Source organism: Natator depressus, chromosome 4 (assembly GCF_965152275.1).
Source record: "Natator depressus isolate rNatDep1 chromosome 4, rNatDep2.hap1, whole genome shotgun sequence".
NCBI lineage: Eukaryota > Metazoa > Chordata > Testudines > Cheloniidae > Natator > Natator depressus.
This window is the reverse complement of record NC_134237.1, coordinates 24,336,741-24,346,192: the sequence shown is the minus strand read 5'-3', so window position 1 is coordinate 24,346,192 and position 9,452 is coordinate 24,336,741. Positions and strand designations below refer to the sequence as shown.

At 41.4% G+C, this 9,452-nt stretch overlaps 1 protein-coding gene across 1 annotated transcript in view; it reads left to right on the top strand.

Moving 5' to 3' along the window:
• The first annotated feature begins 1,545 nt into the window (after positions 1-1,545).
• The window catches only part of HPGDS (hematopoietic prostaglandin D synthase), a 76,609-nt gene continuing 68,702 nt past the window's right edge, over positions 1,546-9,452 (top strand). Inside the window, exon 1 of the mRNA XM_074949977.1 lies at positions 1,546-1,651. The gene's annotated coding sequence lies outside the window, so the exon portion shown is untranslated. The remainder of the gene's footprint in view (positions 1,652-9,452) is intronic.

Below are 9,452 nucleotides of genomic sequence, written 5' to 3'. Positions count from 1 at the left end.
CACAAAAGTCTCTGCTGAGTACTAGCTGCCGTAAGATGCCATTTTGACATTAAAATTATATTATGGATCTCTGAGGCACTCAAGGGCTTGAAACCTTATCATGTTAATGGTTTGCAAGCTTCCTATAGTGTAGAATGGGCTTTAGGTCTTCATCTGCTGGTTTGTTTTCAGCCCCTAGCTTTTACCTTAAGGTGACCTGAAAATAAAATTCATAAATTTCATTTGCTTCAGAAGTCTATGCTGAATGCCCCCCTGCTAATCAGGATTAGAGGGACATTCAGCACATCAACTAAAAAATAATCTTTTTTTTGTTTAGATCTCTCAGTTTTATGCTGCTTTTAGCTCTACCATGAGGCTCCGGAATACGTTATTCTAAGGCATTACAGGCAACAAAGAAATCCTGCTGGAGTGTGGAGTTGACCAGTTAGCTCAATGGGTATAAAAATATAACAAATGTATGTTGAAAACCACAACAACCCTCGCCATGTCCCTATCGTAGCTTGTTTGATTCACTTGACCAAGACCCTCAATTTGCTGTATTGAGTCCTGGGCCTGGAAAACCGCCAAGTAAGCACTTCTAGACAGAGACAGCAGCAAAAGTTTTAGGATCAACGTTTCAGATGTGGCCCTAATTTTGTACCCTGTATGGCCATTTTGACTCCTACATTTTAGAAGCTGAAAATGTGGATGTGCAACATATTTGTATGTGCAACTTGGGAATACTGCTATCTACCTGACTCCCATATCTGAATTTTCTGCATCCAGAACTTTAGAGGCATCGAAAAAGAACATTCCCAAAAATTTAGGGGGATAAATTATGGCACACAATACTGGAGGCTGGTCTGAGGCCCCTTTGAAAATCTGACCCTTCAAGACTAAAATCTTGTAAACCAATAAGTCAAGGGGAAAAATAAAAGGCTTTAAACCACTAGAAAGCTGGGAATTGCATCTCTCTTTGACAACAGTATAGCATAAAGTAACTGTTCCTGGTTATGTTTAGAAACAGGATGAAGTGTTCGTTCCCAACCAGAAACGCCTTGAGTTAAAAGTCAAAGCTCTGATTTTTATCTGAATCATGACATCAGTTCAGATCCAGTTAGCAAGTGAACACAGTAAAAATCTCATGAATCACAGGTTTGATTTTTGCAAGATTTGTCTCTCTCCTCCAAGCCAACCCCTCACCCAGGACTCTCCCCTACAACATGCCCGTCACTCACCACTATAAGCCCTTCCTAAGGGGGATCCCACCCCCAGATTGCTAAGGATTCCAGGAGCGCCCACTAGCCATTCCCCTGCCATTGGCAACTTTGTGGGAGAATGCTCTCAGATTTGCAGTCTATGTGGATGTAACCCCTTTGGGGTTTAGAGAGCATGACCCCTTTAACTTTTTTTCTAAGGGGGGAGGGGGAACAGTGGGAGAAAGGAGGGAAACTCCAGGGGTGTGGCTCTGGAGCTCCAGAGAGAAGGGCTGCAGCCTGCAGGCCCTCACAAAGCGAAGCAGCAATACTGAAGCCTGGGAAGGACAGGGTGGCCGATTGGGGACACCCCAGGACAGGAGCCAGGAGGAGCACTGTGCCAGGGAGGAATCGCCCGAGAAGGACAGGCCAGAGCTGGACCCCAGTATCACTGGTGCCCAGAGCTACATGGGGCTGTGAGTACTGGGGCTTGTGACTCTGCATTGGGAATAAGGAGGGGAGGCCGCTAGCTAGTTAAGTGGGGTGGTGGTCACTCTGTGTGGCTTTGCAGAGAGCGGCAGAAGAGGGCACCGGAGGGGTTTGTTGGGGAAAGTTTACCGGTGCCAGCTTCCAAGTAATATAAAGTATTTACTTTAACTTGAGTGGTTTATGAGCTGTCTGCTGCTAAAACACAATGGTAATAAGACTAATGGTTTGATCTCTTGCCTCCAGCCCACACTACCTACATTTTGGCAGGCCACATCAGATACTTTCAGGAACAGTGAACTTTTCCAAGTCTGGGCCCCAAACAGCAACCTGAGAGAAACAATTCTTCACTTACTGTCCCTCCATGTGCCAGCAGGGTTTCTCTGGTAGCTGTCACATTTGCAGGATGATGCATTTTGTTGAGTCACAAAAAGAGCTGTTGCTTCACAAAAAGAGCCTGGTGTGATGTGAGCGGAAATCTCAAGTTTTAAATGGATTGATTTGTAATTGTCACTATAGCCCAGTTTTCAAATGCACACATTTGCAATGATCCAACTTGCCAAGTGTGCCACAAAAAAGCTGGGTTCATATGTGCTCACTGCCCCTCTGGATGTGACCAGTGAGAGCATTCAGCACCTATTTCTGACATAGATGAAACTCAGTTTTTTTATGATGGACCCCCTTAAATGCTTTTGATAATTGCTTGTTATGCCCTACATTTTTGAAACTTTGTCCCTCTTGACACTGGTGGAAGCTGTCAGTGAGAGTTTATGCAATACATTAGCTCAAAGCTTAAAGTTAACCTAATTGCACTGACCTACTTCTGCGAATCAGAGATTTCTCTTATTTGTACAGCATATTTTACTTCTTGGTATAGTTTCCTGTGCAGTGTAACACAATTACATCAACTAGCAGAGGGTCATGAAGTTTAAGAAACCCAGTGAATTAGCGGTGAGAACACACAGAGCCTTAATGAGTTTCATATTTAAATGTTGATTGCACAACATGAGCAAAATCAAGAACCACGTCAATTTACCGCCACCTATCCCTTTTATGAAGGGAAATGATTAAGTTTTTCCTCTTGCTTCCTTTGGTTTGTGGGTTACTGCAAATTTTGAAATCACAAATGTGTCTAGCAAAACCATCTGATTTTTAAGCCAATCTCACGATGTCATGCATACTTGGGGTTGGTAATACTGCGTTCTCTCATTCTGGGTTAGATGTACTCTAATTACACAGTGCTCAGGTATTCAAACTCTGTCTGGGTAGAATAGGAGTGAAATCCTCCCCTTCATTCCTGTAATCTTTCTCCGGGCATTAATGATGGCCTCAGCCCTTCAGACTAATTTCATGAGGCAATGAGGCCACTGCATCTGTGGCCCATCCCAGGTTCCCCATGCCAGTTTACGTACACTTTTCATTGAGATGGGGGTGCACCTCCTCTGGTAGTGGCACCCCTTAACAACCCCATTGTGAGGCTTGCCCTGTGCACCAGGAGTGGATTTCACCCTTCGTGAATTACTATTGCTGTGGAAACCGCTGGCCTAAAGCGGAGAATAGAATTGTTTGCTGTGAGACACAAAAAGATTGATGTCCTAGGCTCTCTTTTTATTGGTACTTTTATATTTTAGGATTTAGCAAACAAATACAGGCATCAAATGACAGCAAAGCTCACCCTTAAGAGCGTGCAGCACAGAAGCATACAGCTGACAGGCTACAAAATTATTGCTGTGCATACTGCTGCGAATCTACAAGAGAGCCCATTTGCACAGCTATTGTATGCTGTGTAATCTGTGAAACAATAAAGCCCCCAAAATATTAAACTTACAGGCCTCTTTTTCACTATGCATCATGTTACCTCCCCAACCTGCCTAATTTTGAAAGGAAATGTCAGGACACAGAGATTCTAATAATTATAAATGTTGCCTACAGCTGGGTTACTACTACCCCCATTTTTTTGGCTAAGAACTGCTGTCATCAATATAAAGGGAAGGGTAAACACCTTTAAAATCCCTCCTGGCCAGAGGAAAAACCCTTTCACCTGTAAAGGGTTAAGAAGCTAGGATAACCTTGCTGGCACCTGACCAAAATGACCAATGAGGAGACAAGATACTTTCAAAGCTGGAGGGTGGGGGGGAGAAACGAAGGTTCTCTCCGTCTGTGTGATGCTTTTGCCGGGAACAGAACAGGAATGGAGTCTTAGAACTTAGTAAGTAATCTAGCTAGATATGCGTTAGATTCTGTTTTGTTTAAATGGCTGGGAAAATAAGCTGTGCTGAACGGAATGTATATTCCTGGTTTTTGGTCTTTTTGTAACTTAAGATTTTGCCTAGAGGGATTCTCTATGTTTTGAATTTGATTACCCTGTAAGGTATTTACCATCCTGATTTTATAGAGGTGATTCTTTTACTTTTTGTTCTATTAAAATTCTTCTTCTAAGAACCTGATTGCTTTTTTCATTGTTCTTAAGATCCAAGAGTTTGGGTCGGTGTTCACCTATGCAAATTGATGAGGATTTTTATCAAGCCTTCCCCAGGAAAGGGGGTGTAGGGTTTGGGGAGGGTTTTGGGGGGAAAGACGTTTCCAAGCAGGCTCTTTCCCGATTATATATTTGTTAGACGCTTGGTGGTGGCAGCAAAATAAAATCCAAGGACAAAAGGTAAAATAGTTTGTACATTGGGGAAGTTTTAACCTAAGCTGGTAAAAATAAGCTTAGGGGGTTTTCATGCAGGTCCCCACATCTGTACCCTAGAGTTCAGAGTGGGGAAGGAACCTTGACAACTGCAGATTTGTTTCAGAGGTATTCAGACCCTTTTGTTTGCTTCCCACAGACATAAGTACAAGCAAATTTCTGTCTGAAAGAATGTTTGTAGAGAAAGAGGGTGTTGTGAATACTGGAACAAGTTTATATTCACATAGGCATTTATGCTGGAATTATTCAGCAGTCACCTTAAACTTTTTTTGTGAGTTTAGGAATTGTTCCATCAGCAAGCAGAAACACTGCCATGTGTTTTAGGTGACCAAGCACACAGAGAGAACAGTAAATGATTAAACTGGGCCAGTTTAGTATTTTCTTACTGTTATTCAAATTTATGCCTAATTTTAACTGAATTAAAAACCCAATATTTTGAGTTTTGAAATTTTATTTCACCAAAGATATATTGCCACAACAAAGTAAAATTTTAAAATCTCTATCAGCGTGAAGAGCACCAAATGTTTTCACAAAGATTTCACACACACACACTCTCTCTCTCACTTACCTGTCAGTTGAGCCATGAAATAGCCCGAAATTAAATTAAAATTTAATTAAAAATATATTTTACTGTTTTCTTAATTAACATCATATTTTGAGGAAAAACTCCTCAAATCGCTGTGCAGGAACATATTGACAGGAGCAACTGGTAGGATATTCTCTGTAATCTTGCAAGATTGCTTAGTTGAGATATCTTTGCTGAGACCACGCCGTCATTTTTACTCTATGCTAATTAGAGTCCACGTTGTAGCCATGAAGAATAAGAAAACACCAACTGAATTAATTACACAGTAAACTTAAACCACCCAAAGGGGAATCATCAATAACTAGCTACAAGGATAAGAAGGCAGGACGAATGACAAATTAAAATATGAAACAGATCCCAGCTAAGATCTGAGGAAAACAGCAGCAAAATGGAAGGAGAAGTAGCTGAGGGTGAATAAAGATACAGGGTCAAATTTAGCCTTTGTAGCATAAGTGGCCTCTGAGTTCAGTAGCTTTACAACAAAGCTGTATTTGGCTCACAGCACTTAAGAAAAAATTCAACTTTCTGAAATATTTGTGAGCTTCCTCCCTGCCCTGCCAACCAGTAACCTCTGCCTTGAAGAATAAAGGTCATTCATTATTTACTTAGGATTTTTCTAATACCAAGCACATATACAATTTTGCAATTCTTGCAACATGTCACCTTCTGTGTTATGCACTCCAAAGCATGCAGGAAAGGGAGAGAAAAACATTTTGCTTGCCTTAGAGGCACAAGAATTAAAGTGGCAGAAAGAGAAAAGAGGTGACTAGCTCTCATCTATTCTGAGCACCCATTATGATAGGAGCACCCACAATAAGGCTCCTTTTTCAATTTGTGGAGCTCAGCCTTGGCATAAGTAACAAACATTAATAAAAATTACTGATGGGTAAAAGCCTCAAATGTTTAGGTGCTTATCCAAACCTCCGGGGGGTGGGGGGGGCGGCTTCTTCTTTCTTCCTATCCAGGGTCACAAAATCCCTCTCTCTTCCATCAGTCAAACCAGCATGCTCTTCCAACCCCACATATCATCTCCGAGAAGTCTCTCTCTTGGGCTTTGGAGTATTTCTTCCTGTAAGTATCTTGATGTTTCAGGGCTTCCCTGTTAGTTTCAAGGTGATACTGCAAAGTTCCGAGAATGAAATTTTGAAGCAGCATAACATTTAAATGTAAGATAGTTCTAGGCCCATCAAAGATCCCTCAGTACTTTATTATTGTAAGGTGGTTAAGGCTATAGGGAGATGGGTGTAATTTAACCAAACTGCAGTAAACATTGAAGGAGGTTCAGGAATAAAGCTGAACTTCAAGACTCGCCATTTCCCCAATAAAAACACAAATGGATGTGGTCTCTTGCTCTTTACACAACAAACATAAAATGAAGAAACCACACGGGCCTGGTGATGTCCAAATAACTGTGTTTATAAACTATATACAACATTCAGTGCCTAACTACTTATATACACTGCTGCTTTGGCAGGTTTCTAAACATAGAAACTAAGCGTATGTCTACACTGCAAAAAAACCCAACACAGCACTGTGGCAGCGAGTCTCAGACCATGGGTCAACTGACTCAGGCTCACGCTACCGAGCTAAAAATTGGGGTGGAGAGGTTCCGGAGCCCTGAAACCTGGTGAAGGGGGTGAATCTCAGAGCCCAGGCTGCAGCCTAAGCTGGAACATCTACATGAGTATTTTAAGCCCTGTGGCACAAGCCCTGTGAGCCTGAGTCAGTTGACCCAGGCTCTGAGACTTGCAGCTGTGGAGTTTTATGGTTTGGGTTTTTTTGCAATGTGGATGTATCCTAAAGGGCTTACAAACTATCTAAAGGGTAATTACTCAATTCTTATACTCTACAGTGACCTACTTAAAAAACTAACCTACGGTATGAAACTATTGTATCATTAAACAACAAGAAGAAAGGACTATGTTTCGGGGGGAGGGGAGAACTGAGCAAAACTGCTTCTCTTTTGAAATTGGATCTCAGACCATAAAAGTGAAGAAAGAACCCTGAGCCAGATTCTGATCTCAGTTATGTTGGTGTAAATCCACTGATTTGAAGTTACTCTGGTTCTACACCAGCATAGCTAAGATCAGGCTATGGCCCCGACTATGTTTCTTTTACAGAATCATCTTTATTGAACACCTGGGAGTGTTGTCCCCAGACAACATTACTAGAGCCAACATGGTACATTTTATAAGTCAACTATTGGAGGTGGGGGAGAAATTGCACACTAATGCCAACACCCTTGAACATTTAAGAAGCTTGGATCAGATTCTTGACCAGAATCTAGAATAAATCTCAAGTTAAATATCACCATCTTAAAACACTGTATGCTTGTTTAATTCCGGTCTTTATTGACCGCCCCTTCTCTCGGGTCTGTTTGTATCAGAATACAGGGGAGTCTGCTATAAGAAATATTCTACTGTACTGCCCAGGGATTCATCAGTTGATAGGAACTACACTGAAGTACAGAGGGTAGAGTTTAAAGATAGTGATTTAAAAAATGGCCTGTTTTCAGAACTTGATTCTTTTGTATTTCACTCTTGGGGAACCTGTGGAATAATCAAACAGGGGGACTTAAAAAAGGACTGACACTTTGTTGTTGCCCAAAATAAACCCTGATAAATTAATATTAGAAACGTGATCTTACGTACTCTAGCCCAAATCAACTAATTTTTTCCTCTCAGGTTACTCAGAAGGAAAAATCCCCACAACACTCCTGGTTCTAAAGAAGATTGGAACATGGCTGCAGCTAATTATTGGTTTACTAATTAAAGACTTTTTACTCTCCCACGCATGCAAATGTAGTCAGACATTCTACATGGCCTACCAGCATCATTTATATGGAAAGGGATGGCAGTAAAGTTTTAAGAATTTAAAGGCTTATTCTGCCCCATGCTAAATGACCTTTATGACATCCTGACAGCACCAAGGTGATTTAAAACTGCACTAAAGGGTCATCTGGGGATTCCCCTTCCATAGGACAATCCCTGAGTATGTTGGAGCCCCCACTGTAGAGAGTGGGAGGGTCCAGGGCTGCAGCCATCTGAATTCTGGTGATCCTTGACAACATCACTGCACCTCGGACTACTCTAACTTGCAGTAGGGGCAGACCAGCACCTTAGCATCCCCCAACTCAAGGGGGATGGTAATGGAAATGTTAATTAACCCCACCTTTGCACAGCCAGCTGTGTCAGCTGGACCTTGGTGCACCTGAGAATTGAACCCTCCTGGTAAACAAGCTGTTCGATAACAGAGACCAAGTATCCCAAGAAAGAGTGCTATGTTGTGTCATTGCTTAACTGCTAATATTGGGGTGAGGAGTAGAGCCGAGCGTGGGTGGAGTGGGACTGGGAAGGGGATCTGGATAGTGATTCAATAATATTTACAGAATCACGGAGAAAAAGGACTGTAGAACTGTAGCATGATTTACTGATCCAATAATAGCCCACAAACCCTCTGAAATAGACATCTGCCAAACTAAATCTTGGATTTAATTTTAATCCATCTGACTTCCTCTGGATTTATCTAGGGCTTTCCAATAAAGAGAAGAGCCCCAGAATTCATCAAGAAAGAATGTCATTTAATTAATGTCCTCATCTCCCTTAATACATCCTTCCCATGCAGTCTCAAGTACGGCATTTAGCTGACACTATGACTGGAGCCACATCTCCTCTAAGAAAGTCGCCCTCTGACATTGCCCATGCTGCTGTGTTAATGTGAGTTTCGGCCCACTTTGATTAGTTCTGCCGTCGCATCACAAGGAACCTGGGCCCCATTCTGTATCCAAAAGACAAGCTGCTGAGGTGAAAGCAGTACCATCACAATAGGTTAAAACTGGAAGCTGAGAAACAGTGGCATTTGAAGAGACCTCTCATAATGAAAGACCTGTTATAGCTCTGCCATTATGTTGATTGATTTGGATGGATGTTCTCTTTACTAGACTAAGTCCATGTCTTTTTTTGTTAAATAGACTGCCACCTCTTGTTTTATCAACTGTGATAAAGTTGTCTACCCTTCATAAATTTGGAGACCAGTATAAGTTCCCTTACATGAAGCATCTCTTGCACCAGACTGTAAAACACAGTTTCTGCTTTACTGCTCTGTAGAACTAGGCAGTTCAGTGCTCTTTTTCATGCTAGAAACATCTGTTGTAAGCTGAAATGGAAAAATATATAAAGAGCTTAAACTGTAGGAAATCATTATCAAAGGAAGCTAAGTCTAAATCAGTTCATTACATTACCAACTGCAGCATTTTAAATTTAGTGGTATAAATCATTCCAGTTTCAGGAATCTAGTGTAATTACTTCATTGTCCTCAAATAAATTAAGCAGATATCACTGGGACTATGCATGATCAGAATCGAACAGAAAAAGGGATTATTTTATTCTTCAGAATGATAAATCTACTGTGTGATCCGGAAAAAACCGTTACTCACCTGTGTAATGTTTACATGTCCAAATTGTGCCACTGAAGTTAATGGGAGTGCTAATTCACACATAACAGTTTGCATGAT